Source organism: Miscanthus floridulus, chromosome 1, assembly GCF_019320115.1.
Source record: "Miscanthus floridulus cultivar M001 chromosome 1, ASM1932011v1, whole genome shotgun sequence".
NCBI classification, from domain to species: Eukaryota; Viridiplantae; Streptophyta; class Magnoliopsida; order Poales; family Poaceae; genus Miscanthus; species Miscanthus floridulus.
Window position 1 is genome coordinate 67,896,933 of NC_089580.1, and position 17,648 is coordinate 67,914,580.

The 17,648-nt window shown below is 47.2% G+C and overlaps 1 non-coding gene across 1 annotated transcript; it reads right to left on the reverse strand.

The window, feature by feature from the left end:
• Positions 1-7,154: 7,154 nt before the first annotated feature.
• LOC136511790 (small nucleolar RNA R71) lies at positions 7,155-7,263 on the reverse strand. Its single transcript, XR_010772853.1, has one exon. It is a non-coding gene; the product is annotated as a small nucleolar RNA R71 (small nucleolar RNA).
• Positions 7,264-17,648: the final 10,385 nt, after the last annotated feature.

Consider the following 17,648-nt stretch of genomic DNA (forward strand, 5'->3'; position numbering starts at 1 on the left):
GTGGCCCTAGCTATAGCCAATTTGGACTTGGAGGTAATAGTCTTGGCATGGGTCTTCTGGTGAGTCAAAGCAGCTAAGGTGGGGGCGTTGTAGCCGATCGGTGATATCGGGGAAACAGGCCGAAGATCGAAGGGTTTCCCACTTTTGCTCATAGATGGTGCTGGGTTGTTAACCTGTTACGAGAAAGTTAGTTACCGATATATGAAAGGAAAAAGCATAAGGGAGTTAAAAGAAACTTACTGCATCATTGGGAATGGCGTATTCAGGGTCGATCATGTGCCGATATGTGTGAGCAGATGTTGCAAACAGTTGTTCCCTCCACTCTCGCCACCATTGCTTATATGATTCAGTGATGAAAGATACTGGTGTCCAGTTGGATAGATCGACATCTGTAGTATTGGCATCGGGGGAGAGTTGCACTACCCTGCTCCAATCTGTTCCGCAGGTGATTGTTTCTCTGGGTTTGACCACATCGGCAAAACAAAGTTTGATTGGCAATTGCCCAAAAGCCAATTGACGGGATACTGCCAATGGGTTGTAAAATTCATACGTGATATTGGTGTTTTTCCTGCTACCGAATGTGTTTACTGGGATTGCCCTGGGAGTAATAATAGCCATCATGAGTTCATTATCCTGATTCAGAGTGTCATCGGCAAAGTTGAAAAGAAGGGGGGATCTGTTTTCTTCATCAATATAAGGTACCCAGGCCCTATGATCACAAGAAAGACCATTGTACAAGCTTTGGAAGAATCTGCCGATCTGGTCTTCATTGGCCTCTGTTCCAGGGAGGACAATTATGGCTTCACCAAAATTGAGGGGTGAGCGTGTTGCCGATTCCTCGTCCCTAAGCACGTGGTTTTCAGCAATTTCTCGTGGGAATTGTTGGGCAAAAAGTCCCATTGTAAGCGTTTGTGCATATGGGCATTCAGCCACATGTTGATAAACCACCACGGGCCTCCTAAGTTGCCGATGGGTTTGCCAAGCAAAAGTTTTTGAGACACTTGATGAAGAAGATGATAAGTGGAGCTCAAAAGATATCGGCCAAGAGGGAACCTTACACCGTTGGCCAAGAGTTCAGCCGCGGGGAGGAAGGTGTTGGTTGGTCCTACTGATCAACCACAGAAGATAAATTTTTCTAACCACATATTCAAGAATGTGGCATGTTCCCTCTAGTTAACTGTCCCGGTCCTCTGGCATTCTTGAATATATCCTGTCCAACCGCCGATGTTGCGGGTATTCACCCTATATTCAGATTTCCTGCCATAGATGGAGCCTTCATCGGCAGTTGAAATGTCCAAGCCAGTGAGCATGTAGACATCGGCAAGTGTGGGAGTAGCTGGGCCATGTCCAAACAGAAAAATGTTTGTTGTGTCTGACCAGAAGTAAGTAGCTGCAATTATCATTGACTCATTCTTTTGCATATCGGCAATGGATAGCCTAATGCATTGGTCTAGCTTCCGTTCTGCCCAGTGTACTTGCATCGATCTATTGACCCTCAAGTACCAATCTTTCCACCCTTTGGTGGTTTTGGGCCAAGATCGGAATGTATCTTTCCATAAATTCAGAGAGAAATTTTGGGCTCTAAAAGAGATTTTGTTAACTTCTGCATTAATCAGATCAGTTGGATCTGGGTTGCCCATTGGTCCTAGGCATTGGACATGCGGCTGATCGGTTGGAATAACTAATTTGTTGCGAAGTTCCTAAGTTTAGAGGATCCAAAGAACAAAGAAAAGGAGAAAAAATTACCAACTGTATGAACTCACAAAGACCAGAGGAATCGAGGTAAAAAGTAACGGAAGTGGAACGAACCGCAGGGACGTCGAAGTTGATTGCCATTATCTTGAGGTAGATGGGGGCACGAGCTGGAGACTCGAGGTTGACGCTGAGTTCTTGTTGGTTGAGGCCACGTAGTTGTTCGTCGGAGGCGCCGCCGGAAAGAGAATGCCAAAGATTGGAGTATGAGGGTAGAAGACAAGCGTTCCAGAGAGATCTATTTATAAGCCGCTTGGAGTAGGGGTATTCTGGACTTATCTCTATACCGCGTGCATATAGGTCGAGGTGGTTCAGATGGATATGGTAACTGTTTGCACGATAATTAAGGGATTGTACAGATGATTTGATGGCAAGTAATTATGACTTGGAAGAGATCTCGGTACATGATATTTTAATTCTGAAAATGGCGGCATTATTATGTTAAGATCTTGCTGATGGATTATTGTTTCGGTATTTTAACCATAATCAGGGCAAGAGTGGTTGGAAATTGTGCGATATTTACTAAGGTGCGTGAATCAGGACTAGATTTGATTGGATTTGATAACAGATCAAGTTTTGGCTTGGAGGATGAGTTATGGTAATTGGGCGAAGGCAAACATTATCTGGAGTAAATTTCGGAGCATTAATGGTTTTATACTCTGAAATTGGGGGGCATGTGTTGACACCATTTTTTGCACGTGTCGAAATGATCAGAGTAGGCTAATCGGTAGGAGGAAAGTTACTGTATACACTGACAGCCGATGAAAATCAGCTTGTAAAGATGGTTGCCGATGAATGGTGGTGATCGATGGAAAAGTTGATTTAGACTCGGGCGTTGCCGATAAGATTGGAAATGTTATTGTCGATGCCGATGAAGGAAGGCTTGAAGACTACTGCTGATGAAATAGGAAGTATGCCGATGGAAAGGAGGTCGGTGAGATTTCCATCGTAATTGAGGCGGACAGGGAAATAGATAGGAGTTGATTTCCTTTTCTATATTTGTTAGAGTATGATTCATGTAAGGAGTCACATGTTTCCTTAGATATGGACTTGATGTCCTAGTTGTATTTGGTTATGTCTTTTTAGATCAGGGTATAAATATAGATTGAGGGGTAATGTAATAGATATATCAATCAATATCAAAACCAATTTTTACTCATATTTGCATCTACTTACTTTTCGGCGACTTCGTCAATTTGCATATTTTTCCTTTTTATGAGTTCTCATTGATTCGGCGAGCTGCATCGCTTCAGTGCGACCTTCGGCGACTCTTGAGTTCCGCGTGAGTACCTCTTGGCCGTGACTTCCAGGCGTATCGCTGTTGTCAGGACTAAAGTGCTCATATCTTCATCCTTGTCGATTAATAGGTCAAATCGACTGGCACGCTTTGGATATCGATTCGGGTATTAGCCCTTTGTGTTTGCAGATCCACTTTTGCATCAACACAACTCATAATAGTGCACTTGATCATTAGTAGTTCTCATTTCATATGGAGAAGAATGGGTTTCATATTGATGATTGGTCTTCACCAAGTTATTGAATTGGACTTCACATTGCTATTGGAATGATGAATTGGAGTCTATTGACTATCCTCTACTCTAAGATAGCAAAGGTATCATTGTAATGTGCATGATCATTTCATCCCTTACTAGTATGTGGTTAGTACATATAGTACATGTTATAGGATCATGCATGACAAATGAAATTTTAAAATTCATAGCCTACCACTATTGCTTGAATGGTTGATTGATCTAGTGGTGGTATATGAGTTTGTTCATGAGCTAGTGAACCCAAGTACTTGATCTATTTTGGATTGCTAACAAGTGACAAGTACAACATTGGCAAGATAACCCTTGTAAGAGGTGTAAAGAACCTTGTCATTGGTTCAAACCAAACTTGAAAGCTTAGGCAAATTAATTTGGTTCAAGTCAATTTAGAAGCTCATGATAAGAGATAAGAGTACAAGCACAAGACAACAATCCAAATGGATATCTAGTTTGGTTGTTTCAAGTGATATCTAGACTTAATTGATCTATCAAGTGGTATTCACAAGTGGTGTCTAGATCAACTTACAAGTGATATCCTACAAGTGGTACTCATGAAGATAGCAAATGTTCAAGAAATGGTTTTTATTAACAAATCAATCATACACGTGGTATCACATCTCTACATGGTATCATTCATACAAGATGGTGGTTCCACAAGTAATCCTCAACTTTAAGTGATCATCAAATGAAGAATATATTCCTCACTACAAGAGCTCAAGTTTATCAAATGGATGACCCATGCAATGACTTAGGGGGGTGTCTCACCAATTGGTATCAAGGTCACAAGATCCTACACATGGTGTCTAAAGAGCTATACAAGTGGTGTCCATCAAAAATGAAGATTCAAGCCTCAACCATCTACCCCAATGCAACCCTTTGTATCAAGTGATGCACACCTTTTATGGAAATTGATGACAAAGGGGGAGAGATTGGTACAAAGATATGAAATATGCAAGAGGCATTAGGGAGAAGTTGGATTTGGACATGGATATGGACAAAGAGGGAGCAACATTGAGGAATGGAGAAGGATCAAAATTCTTGGACAAGAGAAGCACACAAGTAGGGGGAGCAAGCTCATGAACTTTTGATTGATTGCATTTGATTTGTGCATATTCATGTGCTTGCTTGCATTGCATAAGTTTTTGAAATTTTGATATGCATGCTTGTGTGGTGTATGCTAGTTGTAGAACTTGAATGATGATTTGATAACTAGCATGCATAGGATGGTAGCTAGACTTGTTTTTCTACACGTGGTACTAAAACCTTGCTTATAATGTTGATCTCACAGGGTTTCTATTATTTTTTGTGTCTAGCTACTCATGATGCTAAGGATGGTGTTAAAAGTGCAACTCCGATTGGTATCATGCATCAAAGGTTTATTCTATACACCTTAGCATCATTGGTAGTAATTACTCTTCCACAATTCCAATATATTCATATGTACAAGCTTTAAACCAAACACACTAGCACATATGTTGGGGAGCTAATACTACCATTTCGGGTTTGTGGTACTTGTCCAAAATCCTTTACACATGGTAAAATTGCTTGGGCAAGCAACATGAATCCAAAAGAGCTTAATTTCCATATCTTTGTAGAGTTATCATCAATTACCACAAAGGGGAAGATTGAAAGGTCCTTGTTTGGTTTTGGTAATTGAGTGACAACCTTAGGTGGACTAATATGTGTTTTAGTGAGATACATAGGTGATTAGTCCATAGGAACACTTGTATTAGCAACACATGCCATGGAGGTGGAAATGGCTTGGATATGTTGCAAGGCTCACACATGTGATGAAGGAGCTCATTGCATATGAAACATGACATGGAGTCATGTGTGTTGACGGTCACTAACACCCATTTTTACCATCACCATTCCACGCAAAAGTATGGAAAACTATCATCACATGTGAAGATTTATGTTTAAATTTCACTTAGTTCCACTTGTACTTGGAGAATTATTTGTATACAGGAAATATGGCAAATTTTGGCCAAAATGGTGACAAACATGGACCATAGGAGCAAGTGGACGTGGTAGGGCTACCTAGGCCCACTGGGCAGCGTCGCCCGGTGCCACCTAGGCGTCGCCCGGCCCCACCAGGTGTCCACTTGGAACCTTGCCACGTTAGTGATCCATGGGAGCTCCTCCTCAGCCAATTAGAAGCATTGATCCAAGTTGGTTTGATCAATGGTCATGATGAAGAGGCCATGGATCCATGGGCCCATTGTCATAGGCTTGGAGCTTCACCAACTGACTTCCCATCCGAGTTTCACCACGTGTTGTCCAAATAACCACCATTGGGAGCCAACCAACGCTGTAGGATCAAGAGGCTATGGAATGGAGGGCCAGGCGGCACCCCCCCTAGGCTGCCCGGTGCCCAAGTCACCTCCACCGACCTCCTAGCTTCCTACAAGTACCCCCATGCCTCCCTACACTATAAATAGGGGTGTGGAGCTTGATGGAAGATGTCCCATTTAGTTCTAGTCATTTCCAAGCTCTCCAAGCTTCTCTAGCTTGGCTTTAGCTATAGAGTAGTAGTCTAGTAGTGGAGTAGAGCAAGAACGAAGCTTCACAGAGTCCGGAAGAGTCTTCTAGGTCTGGTATAGCTCCTTTGTAATTCTTTTATTTCTACATTACTTTATTCAGTATTTATTTCAGAACATTATTCTAGTATTGCTTGCTTTACTTTAAGTACTTAGTCATTAGTGTTCATCATTAATGAGCTTAGGTGTTTGTTGTTTAGCATTAGTAGTCTTTCGTTAGTACCGGTTCCACCGTCTGGTTAGGGTGCTTTGAACTCATTTCAACGGAGCTCGGATCGAAGTAGTAAGCATGTAGATTAAGCGTGGTGCTTAGACTATAAATTACCTATGGATATGGCTAGGCCTCCGAATAGTTTGGGGTAGGTGGCAAGTGGTGACAGCCTTGTCCATCCTCTGTATTCCCCCATGATAGGTCTAGTTATTAAATCGTAGGGCTCATGGCAGACCTTGTCTATTTAACTCTCCTAGTTGGTAGGCGGGCTATGCCCCAAAGTACTATCGTATTTCTCCTAGTTATTTGTTTACCCTTAGTTACTAGAAAGATAAATCGCTCGCTATCCCACGTAGCTATATCTGGATAGCTTGTTAATAGTAGTTAGTTTAGGTAGTTTACACTCATCCTTCACTATCATCCACCTACCTAGGATTAACTTGGAACCTACCTTTAGCAAATCCTAGTCCTGTATAGATTCTAGCCTTCCGCCTTTCTTTGGGATAAATTATAAATTCGACACTCGGTACTCATCGAGCAAAGTGCTACGCAATAGTTCTGTGCACTTGTGGAATCCTCCAATAGACATTAAGAAATATCAATAAGCATTTCTAGCGCCATTGCCAGGGAAGGCAACTGGCATCAAATTTATAAGGCTGAATTTGTTAGCTACGTTCTTTTTAGTTATCCTAAGTAGTTTATCCTTTTTTCCTCATATCCTATCACTACCCTACACGATCATGGCCGACAAGTCCATTCGTGATGTTTTTGCACCCTCGGCTGCTAATGTAGCCACTAGACCCAATGTTATCAATGGGGACGCTAACTTTGAGCTTAAGCTAGCGTTAATTACGATGGTTCAAGCTAGTCCATTTTGTGGGAAAGCCCATGAGGATGCGAATGCTCACCTCCAACATTTCTTAGAGATTTGTAGCACATTCACCATTAAGGGAGTGAGTCAAGAGGCTATACGTCTTCGCTTTTTCCCCTTCTCTTTGTTAGGAAAGGCTAGGCATTGGTTTTACTCTAACCGCAATGTTGTAGATACCTAGGATAAGTGTTCCAATGCTTTCCTAGTTAAGTTTTTCCCCATGGGGATGACCAATGCTCTGCGTAATAAAATCTCTAGTTTTAAAAAACTAGTAGATGAGTCAATTCCCGAGGCTTGGGAACGAATGCAAGAGTACATCTCTACATGCCCACACCATGGCATGGAAGACTGGCTTTTGATCCAGAACTTCTACCATAGATTAGTGTCGTTAGATAGGAGCCATTTAGATGCTACTAGTGGTGGTGCATTCTTTTCGCTAAGTGTTGCAGATGTAAAGACACTGATCGAGAAGATGGTCTCCAACCAAGGATGGAGCGACAATCGACTCCAACCCTGTAAACAAGGTATGCATTCAATTAAAGAAATTTACATGCTTGCAGCCAAGATGGATCTACTTGCGAAGCGAGTGGATCATTATGAGAAGGTGAGTGCCCAAGAGACACTCAAAGCCATGGATTCCCTCATGACTTGCGAAGTCTGTGGAGATGTTGGACATTCGGGCAATTCCTATCCCAAAACCCAAGAGGACCTCAACTTCGTCAACACCGACAACGGGTTCTGTCCACAACATCAAGGCTAGAATCAGCGCTCCAACAATCAGGGAGGTAATAATTATTACTCTTCTTCTTGTTTGAATAATTAGGGTAATAACAGTTATACTTTCTTGAAAGATCTTGTTTATAGCAATGATAGAATGACTAAAAAGTTAAATGCTCATGACAAGATGTTGGAAAACATAAATGCTAAATTGGATGAATTTTCTTCTATCTTAAAGAATCAACTTAGTTTCAATAAGATGATACAAACCCAATTAGCTCAAATTGCTGCTGCTATCCCATCCTATGAAAAAGATAGTATTTCTAGTAAACCTGAGGGAACAATAGAAACAACCAACCTTGTTACTGCAAAGTATGGCTATGCTTTAAGTTCTTGGAGTTCCTATTTACTAGATTCCCCATTTACCATTAAGAAAGGTGATCCCGGTATCCCCACAATTACCTACTCCATTGGAACTCATACCTTCCATAATGCCCTCTGTGATCTAGGGTCAAGTATTAACATCATGTCTAAAAAAACTTATGATAAGCTGTTTTATACGCCCCTAGCATCAACTTCAGTTTACTCACAATTGGCTGATCAATCCACCCATTGTCTCAAGGGAGTAGCCACTGATTTATTAGTTAAAGTTAGGAGTGCCTATGTGCCTACTCATTTTATGATCTTAGACATGGGTAACGCTAAGGATACACCTTTAATCCTTGGTCGTCCTTTCCTTAACACTGGAAATGCTTGCATATATGTGGCTTCAAGGCAAATCCAATTCCACTTTGCTGGAAGAAAAGAAATATTTGCTTTTGCCTCTGGACAACCCCTCTTTGATGAGAAACAGGAAAAGAAGAAGCATCCGAAGAGAAACAAGATGAAGAAACTAAAGCCAATTGAAGAACCGGAGAAGCCTATCAAGAAAAAGAAGAATAGAAAGAGATGGCATAAAAAGAAAGATCCTTTCTCAAACTCATCATCCCTAACCCTGATCCTGACAAGGCCTCGGTGGTGGAACAAGAGGAAACGCCTCCGCCCAAGGACGAATGACCTTGAGCCTGACACGAAGGTAAGTTTTCTATTCCTTGCATTCATTTACCGCATTTCCTTAGTTGCATTTCATTTCCAATAAAGTTGCTTTACATTGCATGATAGGTTAGTTGCACTTAGCTACTCTATGTTAATAAATAAAGTTTGTAGTAACTAATGCTTGATAGGATAGATATGCATTAAAGCAACACATATATAAAAAATATTTAATATTAATGAATAAAATTCAATAGCATCCCTGTTGAATAAGTTATCTAGTAGTTATAGGTTTAGCTAGTCAGTTATGCATTTTAGTAGTATTAGTTAGTCAATAAAGAAAAGAATCAAAAGAGCCAGTAGAAGACATTCCAACCTATGCAAAAGGCAACCTTGGGGGAGACATCTCTCCCCGCTCAGGTATGAAAATCTTAAACCCTCTCTTTACATTCATGTTTGCTTTATGTTTCAATATTCATGATCATAGAATGTAGAGGGGAGTGCCTTTAATTTATTTTGAGAGAAACTCTGCTCTAATAAAATGATGATAAAATTGGAGATGATGAATAGTTGCTCTGTGATACTCTGCAAAAGCTTGTCATACAACCTTATACTTCTTAAGTTTTGAGCATAATAAACTTAGAGTTCGTCTTAAGTTGAATGTTTTCATGGGGTTGCAAATGCTAGAACCAAGAATAGGCTTTTGTGAGATGTGTTGTAGTCATGATTAGAGTAAATCTTTGAACCTATCTGAGGAATAGTAAAGACAACATGGAGTCTTGTTTTGCGAAATGCTAAAACTCTCTTGCTAGAAGATCCTCAACGGTGATAAATTCCTACCAGAGCCAAATATTTACTTACACATTCATACATGATAAAGCCACCATAAAAGTTGCTTGTTTGTTTTGAGCTTTTTCAAGCTTTGTTGATCTGAGTAGAGAAACTTTTCATGCCTTTTGATCAAGATCATGTACACCCACACATGTATGCTATTCCTACACTGGGGATACGCAACCGCATTCCATTTGTTATTGCTCTATGAGAATTAAAGTTATCTCTCTAGCTATCTTACATCAAAAGAGAGGCATAGGCTATAGAAGAAAAAAAGTAAGAGAGAATAAAAGAGCAAAAACCTCTAGTGCTCAAAAAGAGAGAGAGTGAGAAAAAACAAGTAGCCATGCCCTCTCAAAAGAAGCTAGAGAATGGAAACTTCTCAAAGGAGTACCACTTCCACCAAATATGTCACACACATGCACATCTTGATCAATTTATATGATTTGTTGCTCCTTGTGATCCAAGTGTTTGACTTAGCAATAGATTCAATTCAAGTAAGCTATGCTTTTACTCCTACCTTGAGCTCCAGATAAGCTTTAGGATAGAAATTAAGGCTAACATTCATGGCCTTGGTGAGGATTTCAAACACCATTGAGTGACTTGAGTGTACCATTTGAGGAACTTAGGTAAGTTTTCTTTCAAAATCATTTGAAAACCTCTAGGAAGTTTGAGCTAGACCAAAGTAGGAAAAAAGTATCTATCTAGCTACACTATCTTGCACTTGCTTGTATCAAGGTGAAAGCTATAAGCACCACATTGCTAAGACCGATGGTGAAATTTCTAAGCGCTAACATGTTCAATTCAAGAGATAGTATTTGTTTGTATATGAGTTTTTGTAGGGCGTTACATTGTACGCAACTCCTAATCCAACAACTTAACCTATGCTAAACCCGCATCTTTGCTGAGGACAGCAAAGGAGTAGCTTGGTGTTGGGTACCATAAAATGGGGTACCCCGAGCGTACACCAAAAGAGGCACTAAAATCCCATCAACGGCAAAGTTAGAGGGTAAGCCATGGGCTCATAACCAGCCCCGTCTGAGCCCGCCCGACTCTCCGCATCGCCTCAGGCCTCTCACGGAGGTCTCGGCATCCTGACGTAATTTCCGCCTCGTGCGAGGCCTCCCACGGAAGGCCTCGGCAAGGAACCCAATCTCTGTCTCGTGCGAGGCCTCATTCTCCATATCGCTCGAGGCTGGCTTGTCCATGGCCCATCACCCCTGCCTCGACTAATCTTCCCGACAGCACGTCGCGTCCCATTAATGCATCAACAACTCCCGCAATCTCAGTCGAACGACGGTCCGACACCGCGGAATGGCCGACGGGACGTGAGGTCGCATCAGCGCCATACCAGCTGAGACAGGGCATGGCGGGGGTTACCGGCCACTGTATTCTGACGTTGTGCCCACGATCAGCGCCCGCACTACACTGTGCCCTGCGATCCCCGCCTCGAAAACAACATGACATGGGTAGCCTGGCCCGGGTCATCACCGCCTCCGAACTAGCACACCAGATCAACTGCTCTCTCTGGGCCTCGGCACTATGCACCAGGGTCTCGGCTATCTTGGGATTCGTGTCTGCTGAGACCCCCCACTGCGGTGCGGCCTCGGCACCGACCAAGCCTTGTCCTCGCGCACAGTCAGTCCATAGCGACTCGCATGACCGCCGCACCCGCTCCGAGGCAGCCCTGGAGCTTCCATGACGCACAGGATCGGATGGGACCGGCACGCCGCCCTAGTGCTCCAAGGACGGACCACTCCGATGACTATGCCGCCATAGGAACATGCCATAGGGCTCGGACACGCCGCCTCTATTCGCACGACACCATATAGTTAAGCATATGTACTACCCTTGTCCTCCCTTCAAACTATAAAAGGAAAGGACTTGGGCTATTTCTAGGGAACGGGCACTCATGAAGAACAACACCCTGTAACACACACATTCCCCTGCCGCCTGAGAGCAACGTCTCAAGCCGCCCACATCACACCTCGCCGAGACCTGGGACTAGCTCCCTATCTCACCTAGCTTGTAACCCCCTACTACAAGCACTTCGGTGCAAGGAATGCAAGATCGATCTCTTAGACTGGACGTAGGGCATCGATTGCCTGAACCAGTATAAACCTTATGTCTCTTTGCATCACCATCCGAGGTCGGGAACACACAGGATAAATTCACTAGTTGGTTGAGGACCTCTCGGTCCGAAACACCGACAGTTGGTGCGCCAGGTAGGGACCTCTGCGTGTCAGCTTCATCATCCCAACAGGTTCCGGATGGTAGACCCCGTATGACCGCTATGTCTCGGCATGGTGGTGTGGTTTGGGAGCCTAGAGTTATGTCTCTAGGGCACGAGTACGACATGGTACTTCTCACACCCCGAGCCCCACCTGCCAATAACGACGTCACGCATCGGTAGCCCAGGCGGCGCTCGGGCGGCCGTTCTCGCCGCGCTCACCAGGCACGATGCGAGCAAGATCATCCCGATGCCACGCCAACCTAGGGTGACTTGCTGCTCTCCACCGGCACCCCATGACCAGCTGTTGGCGCAAGGTCCCTGGTTGGGGATCTATCTAGCCTGAGCCTGGACATGGGAAAATGCCGATGGCACCTGACAACGCCCCGACATCAAGCTCCGCTCCACCAATCCTTGAGGAGCTAACTCCGGTAGAACAAAGCCCTACGATGGCACTATCTCCATACCCCTTCGGGTTGAGAAATGTTGCCGCATCTTATGCTTAAGCCTATGTTTCCGCTCATGCGGATCTCTCATAGCGCCGCCAGCGCTTCGCTCTCAACTTCGATACCACCACGTCGACCCACACCCACGCTGACTCCTTGGAGGAGGACGAGGCATGGGCTGGAGTGGATTTCTCCGACCTCCACGACCGTGAGACCATGCGCCGCTTCCTGACCGCTAGCGACTATTGCTTTGGCTACTCCGATTTCGACGGTGAAAGTACTTACGATCCCACTCGTGAGTGCTTCCACGTCGGGCTTGGGATGCCAAGCATGGGCGACGAGGATGAGGGGGCAGATAACCGCACTCTGCTTCATCAGGGAACGGGCAATGCTACGCCTTCATGTATTGTCCCACCGGTGGCACGGAACAAGAACCTTGCCCTTGAACAATTCCGGTGCTCGGACCTAGAACAACTCTGCGAGCTTCAAGCCAAGGTCAAGCAAGATCGACTCCTTCTGCAATAGCTCTGAAGCACTCTCGAACAGGAGCAGCAAGGCCACGGTGGTGGTAGAGGAGCCCGACGACGGGCTCACGACGTGCACCACCGCATCAACGACGACGAAGGGGATGATCGTCCCCCAATCTTCAATCGCGCCAGCCAGAATGTCACGGCTGAGGCGATGCTAGTGCGCGCGATGCCCAAGCCCTCCACCACAGAAGGATGGCGGGTTTGCGGCGAGCTCTAGGATCTCCTCGAGACCGCTGTTGTATAGCAGGCCAAGAGTTCTGCCTCCTGACGGCGCGATGCCGTCTTGGACCTCCCCTCAGCACCACATCGGCAGGATAGAGAGGCCTCAGTTCGTCCTGAGCCCACTCGGGTGCCGACAATCAATAGGATCCCCCCGGTCCACGACCGCCTCAATAACTGACGCGAGGCGCAGGATGAACACGAGGTGGTCGGCCAACGATGACGCCACGACAGTGAGGGGCCCGCCCGAGGCTACCATCCGCATCGGGGCGGCCGCTACGACAGCGAGGAGGACCATAGTCCTTCTCCCGAACCGCTCGACCCTCGAGTCTTCAGCAAAGCCATCTGCAACGCTCAGTTTCCAGCCCTATTCTGCCTGCCAGCCAACCTCACAAAGTATAGCGGTGAAACCAACCCTGAGCTCTGGCTCGCCGATTACCGCCTGGCTTGTTAGCTAGGCGGCGCAGACGATGACCTGCTCATCATCCGCAACCTCCCCTTGCTCTTGTCAGACTCGGCGCGGGCCTGGCTCGAGCACCTTCCTCCCTCCTAGATCCATGACTGGCGTGACTTGGTTAGGATCTTCATTGGGAATTTCCAGGGCACGTACATACGCCCTGGAAACTCCTGGGACCTTAAGAGCTGTCGCCAGAAACTAGAGGAGTCTCTCCAAGACTTCATCCGGCGCTTCTCTAAACAGTGCATCGAGTTGCCCAGCGTTGGTGATTCAGAGATCGTCCAAGCTTTTCTCTCTGGCACCACCTGCCGAGACTTGGTCCGAGAATTAGGCCAGAACATGCCGCGCTCGGCTGCCGTGCTCCTTGACATCGCCACCAACTTTGCCTCTGGCGAAGAGGCTATAGGTGCCATCTTCCCCGAAAACGATGCCAAGGGGAAGCGGAGGGACGAGGCCCCCGAGGCCTTGGCTCCCTACCTCCCCAAAAGAAAGAAGAAGGATCGCCAGGGGAAGCGGTCCGCCCTCAAGGCTGATAAGGTCGTGGCCACAGAGCGCAAGAATCCCCGAGGCCCCAAGGGCCCCAGACCTTTCGATGACATGCTTAAGAAACCCTACCCTTACCACCAAGGCCCGGTCAAGCACGCCCTCGAGGATTGCTCCATGCTGCGGTGTTACTATGCCAGGCTTGGCCCCCCCGACGACGACGCCAAGCAGAAGGGCACCGGCGACCGGGACGATGACAAGGATGACGGGTTCCTCGAGGTACACAATGCCTTCATGATCTTCGGTGGACCCTCGGCGTGCCTTACGACATGGCAACAAAAGAGGGAACACCGAGAGGTCTTCTCGGTCAAGGTGGCCACTCCTCGGTACCTCGACTAGTCTTAGGAGGCGATCACCTTCGATCGAGACGACCACCCTGACTATGTTCTGAATCCTAGGCAGTACCCACTTGTTGTCGACCCGATCATCGGCAACACTCGACTCTCCAAGGTGTTGATGGACGGAGGCAGCAGCCTCAATATCCTATACGTCAACACCCTAGAGCTCTTGGAGATCGACCGATCGAGGCTCTGAGGCGACGCCGCACCCTTCCATGGCATCGTGCCAAGGAAACGCACACGACCCCTCAGGCGCATCGACCTTCCCGTCTGCTTCGGCACCCCCTCCAACTACCGCAAGGAAGTCCTTACCTTCGAAGTGGTTAGGTTCGGAGGAACCTACCACGCCATCCTGGGGCGGCCGTGCTACGCCAAGTTCATGGCAGTTCCCAACTATACCTACCTCAAGCTCAAGATGCCAGGCCCCAGTGGTATCATCACGATTGAGTCCATGTACGAACATGCATACGACTATGATGTCGAGTGCATCGAGTACGCCGAGGCTCTCGCTGAGGCTGAGACCCTCATCGCCAACCTCGACCAATTTAGTGGCGATGTGCCTGACTCCAAGCGTTGCGCAGGGATGTTCGAGCCCGTGAAGGCCATCAAGCTTGTCCTGGTTGACCCCACCTGCCCCAACGACCGGGTGCTGAGGATCAGCGCCACCCTTGACATCAAATAGGAAGCCATGCTGGTTGACTTCCTCCATGCGAATGCCAACATATTCACATGGAGTCCCTCAGACATGCAGGGCATACCGAGGGAGGTCGTCGAGCACACCTTAGATATCTGGGCTGGCTCTAGACCGGTGAAGCAATGCCTACACCGCTTCGACGAGGAAAAGCGTAGGGCCATCAGTGAGGAGGTGCAGAAGCTCTTGGCGGCTAGGTTCATCAAGGAAGTGTCCCACCCAGAGTGGTTGGCTAACCCCATGTTAGTTAGGAAGAAAAATGGGAAATGGAGGATGTGTGTAGACTACACCAGTTTGAACAAAGCCTATCCAAAAGTCCCCTTCCCATTACCCTAAATCGATCAGATCATTGACTCCACTGCTGGGTGCGAGACCCTATCTTTCCTTGATGCATATTCTGGTTACCATCAAATCAAGATGAAAGAGTCTGACCAGCTCGCAACTTCTTTCATCACCCCATTCGGCATGTACTGCTACGTGACTATGCCTTTCGGCCTCAGAAATGCAGGGGCCACATACCAGTGGTGCATGACCCAGGTCTTTGGCGACCACATTGTGCGGACCATCGAGGCCTATGTGGACGACATTGTGGTTAAGACCAAAAAGGCCAAGGATCTCGTTGACAACTTAAGGATAGCCTTCAAATGCCTTAGAGAGAAGGGCATCAAGCTCAATCCCGAGAAGTGTGTGTTCGGGGTCCCCCAAGGCATGCTCTTGGGATTCATAGTCTCGGAACGCGGCATCGAAGCCAACCTAGAGAAGGTCTCGGCCATAACCAGTATAGGACCAATCAAAGACCTCAAGGGAGTACAAAGGGTCATGGGATGCCTTGCGGCCCTGAGCCACTTCATCTCGTGCCTCGGCGAAAAAGGCTTGCCTCTGTACCAACTCTTGAGAAAATCCGAGCGTTTTTCTTCGACCCCCGAGGCCGAAGAAGCCCTCGATAGACTCAAAGCGCTGCTCACAAATCCTCCCATCCTAGTACCCCTAGCCAGGGACTAGGCCCTCCTACTCTACGTCGCCGCAATGACCCAAGTGGTCAGCGCTGCCATAGTAGTAGAAAGGCAGGAAGAGGGGCATGCTCTACCCACCCAATGACCTGTTTACTTCATCAGCGAAGTGCTCTCCGAGACCAAAACGCGTTACCCCCACATCCAGAAGCTGGTCTACGCTGTAGTCCTAGCCCGACGCAAGCTGCATCACTACTTCGAGTCTCACCCAGTGACCGTGGTATCGTCTTTCCCCTTAGGAGAGATAGTCTATAACCGGGAGGCCTCAGGCAGGATAGCCAAGTGGGTCGTCGAGCTTATGGGGGAAACCTTGACTTTTGCGCCTCGAAAAGTGATTAACTCTCATGTCTTGGCTGATTTTGTGGCTGAGTGGACCGACACCCAATTACCACTTGCCCAAGTCCAGACAGAATGCTAGACCATGTACTTCAACGGGTCTCTGATGAAGACCGGGGTAGGCGTGGGACTCCTCTTCGTCTCGCCCCTCGGAGTACACATGCGCTACATGGTACGGCTCCACTTCGCCACCTCCAACAACATGGCTGAGTATGAGGCCCTCATCAATGGCTTGCAAGTCGCCATTGAACTTGGGGTACGGTGTCTCGACGTCTGGGGCGACTCGCAGCTCGTCGTCGATCAAGTCATGAAGGAGTCTAATTGCCTCGACCCTAAAATGGAGGCTTACTACAAGTTGGTATGTCACCTAGAAGACAAGTTCAACGGTCTCGAACTAAACCACATCGTGCAGAAGTACAACAAGGCCGTTGATGAACTGGCAAAGATGGCCTCGACACAGGCTCCGGTCCCCTCGAACGTATTTGCCAGGGACCTTCACAAACCTTCCATTAACTACACCTTGGTAACAGAGGAGGGCCCACCTGTGGAAACCACGGTAGGGCTCGACGCCCCCTCTACTGCCGAGACCCCCTCGACCAAGCCTGAGGTCATGGAAGTCAACACCGAGCCTCCACAGGCCGACCAGGACATGGATTGGCAAATCCCGTTCCTCGATTGGCTTGATCGGGGGGCGCTTCCTAGCGACAGGACCGAAGCCTGATGGCTTGCGTGCCGAGCCAAGACTTACGTCCTCTACAATGATGAATTGTACAGGCGAAGTCCCTTCGGTGTCCTCCAACGATGTATCACTGTCGAGGCGGGCCGAGCCCTGCTTTGGGACTTACACGCAGGCGCCTGCGGGCACCATGCGGCGCCTTGGACGCTCGTAGGAAATGCTTTCCGCCAAGGGTTTTACTGGCCAACGGCGGTCGCCGATGCCACCAAGCTAGTACGCTCCTACGAAGGATGTCAGTACTATGCTCGACAAACACATCTCCCGGCCCTAGCCCTCCAAACCATCCCCATCACGTGGCCGTTTGCCGTATGGGGGCTCGACATGTTCGGGCCCCTGCAAAAGGCCCCCGGAGGATACACCCATCTACTGGTATCAATTGACAAGTTCTCCAAATGGATCGAGGCTCGTCCGATCAATCAAATCAAATCTGAGCAGGCAGTGCTGTTCTTCACTAACAATATCCACAGGTTTGGGGTTCCTAACACCATCATCACCGACAATGGGACACAGTTCACCGACAAAAAGTTCCTGATGTTTTGCGATGACCACCACATCCGTGTGGCCTAGTCAGCCATAGGACACCCAAGGACCAACAGCCAAGTAGAACGTGC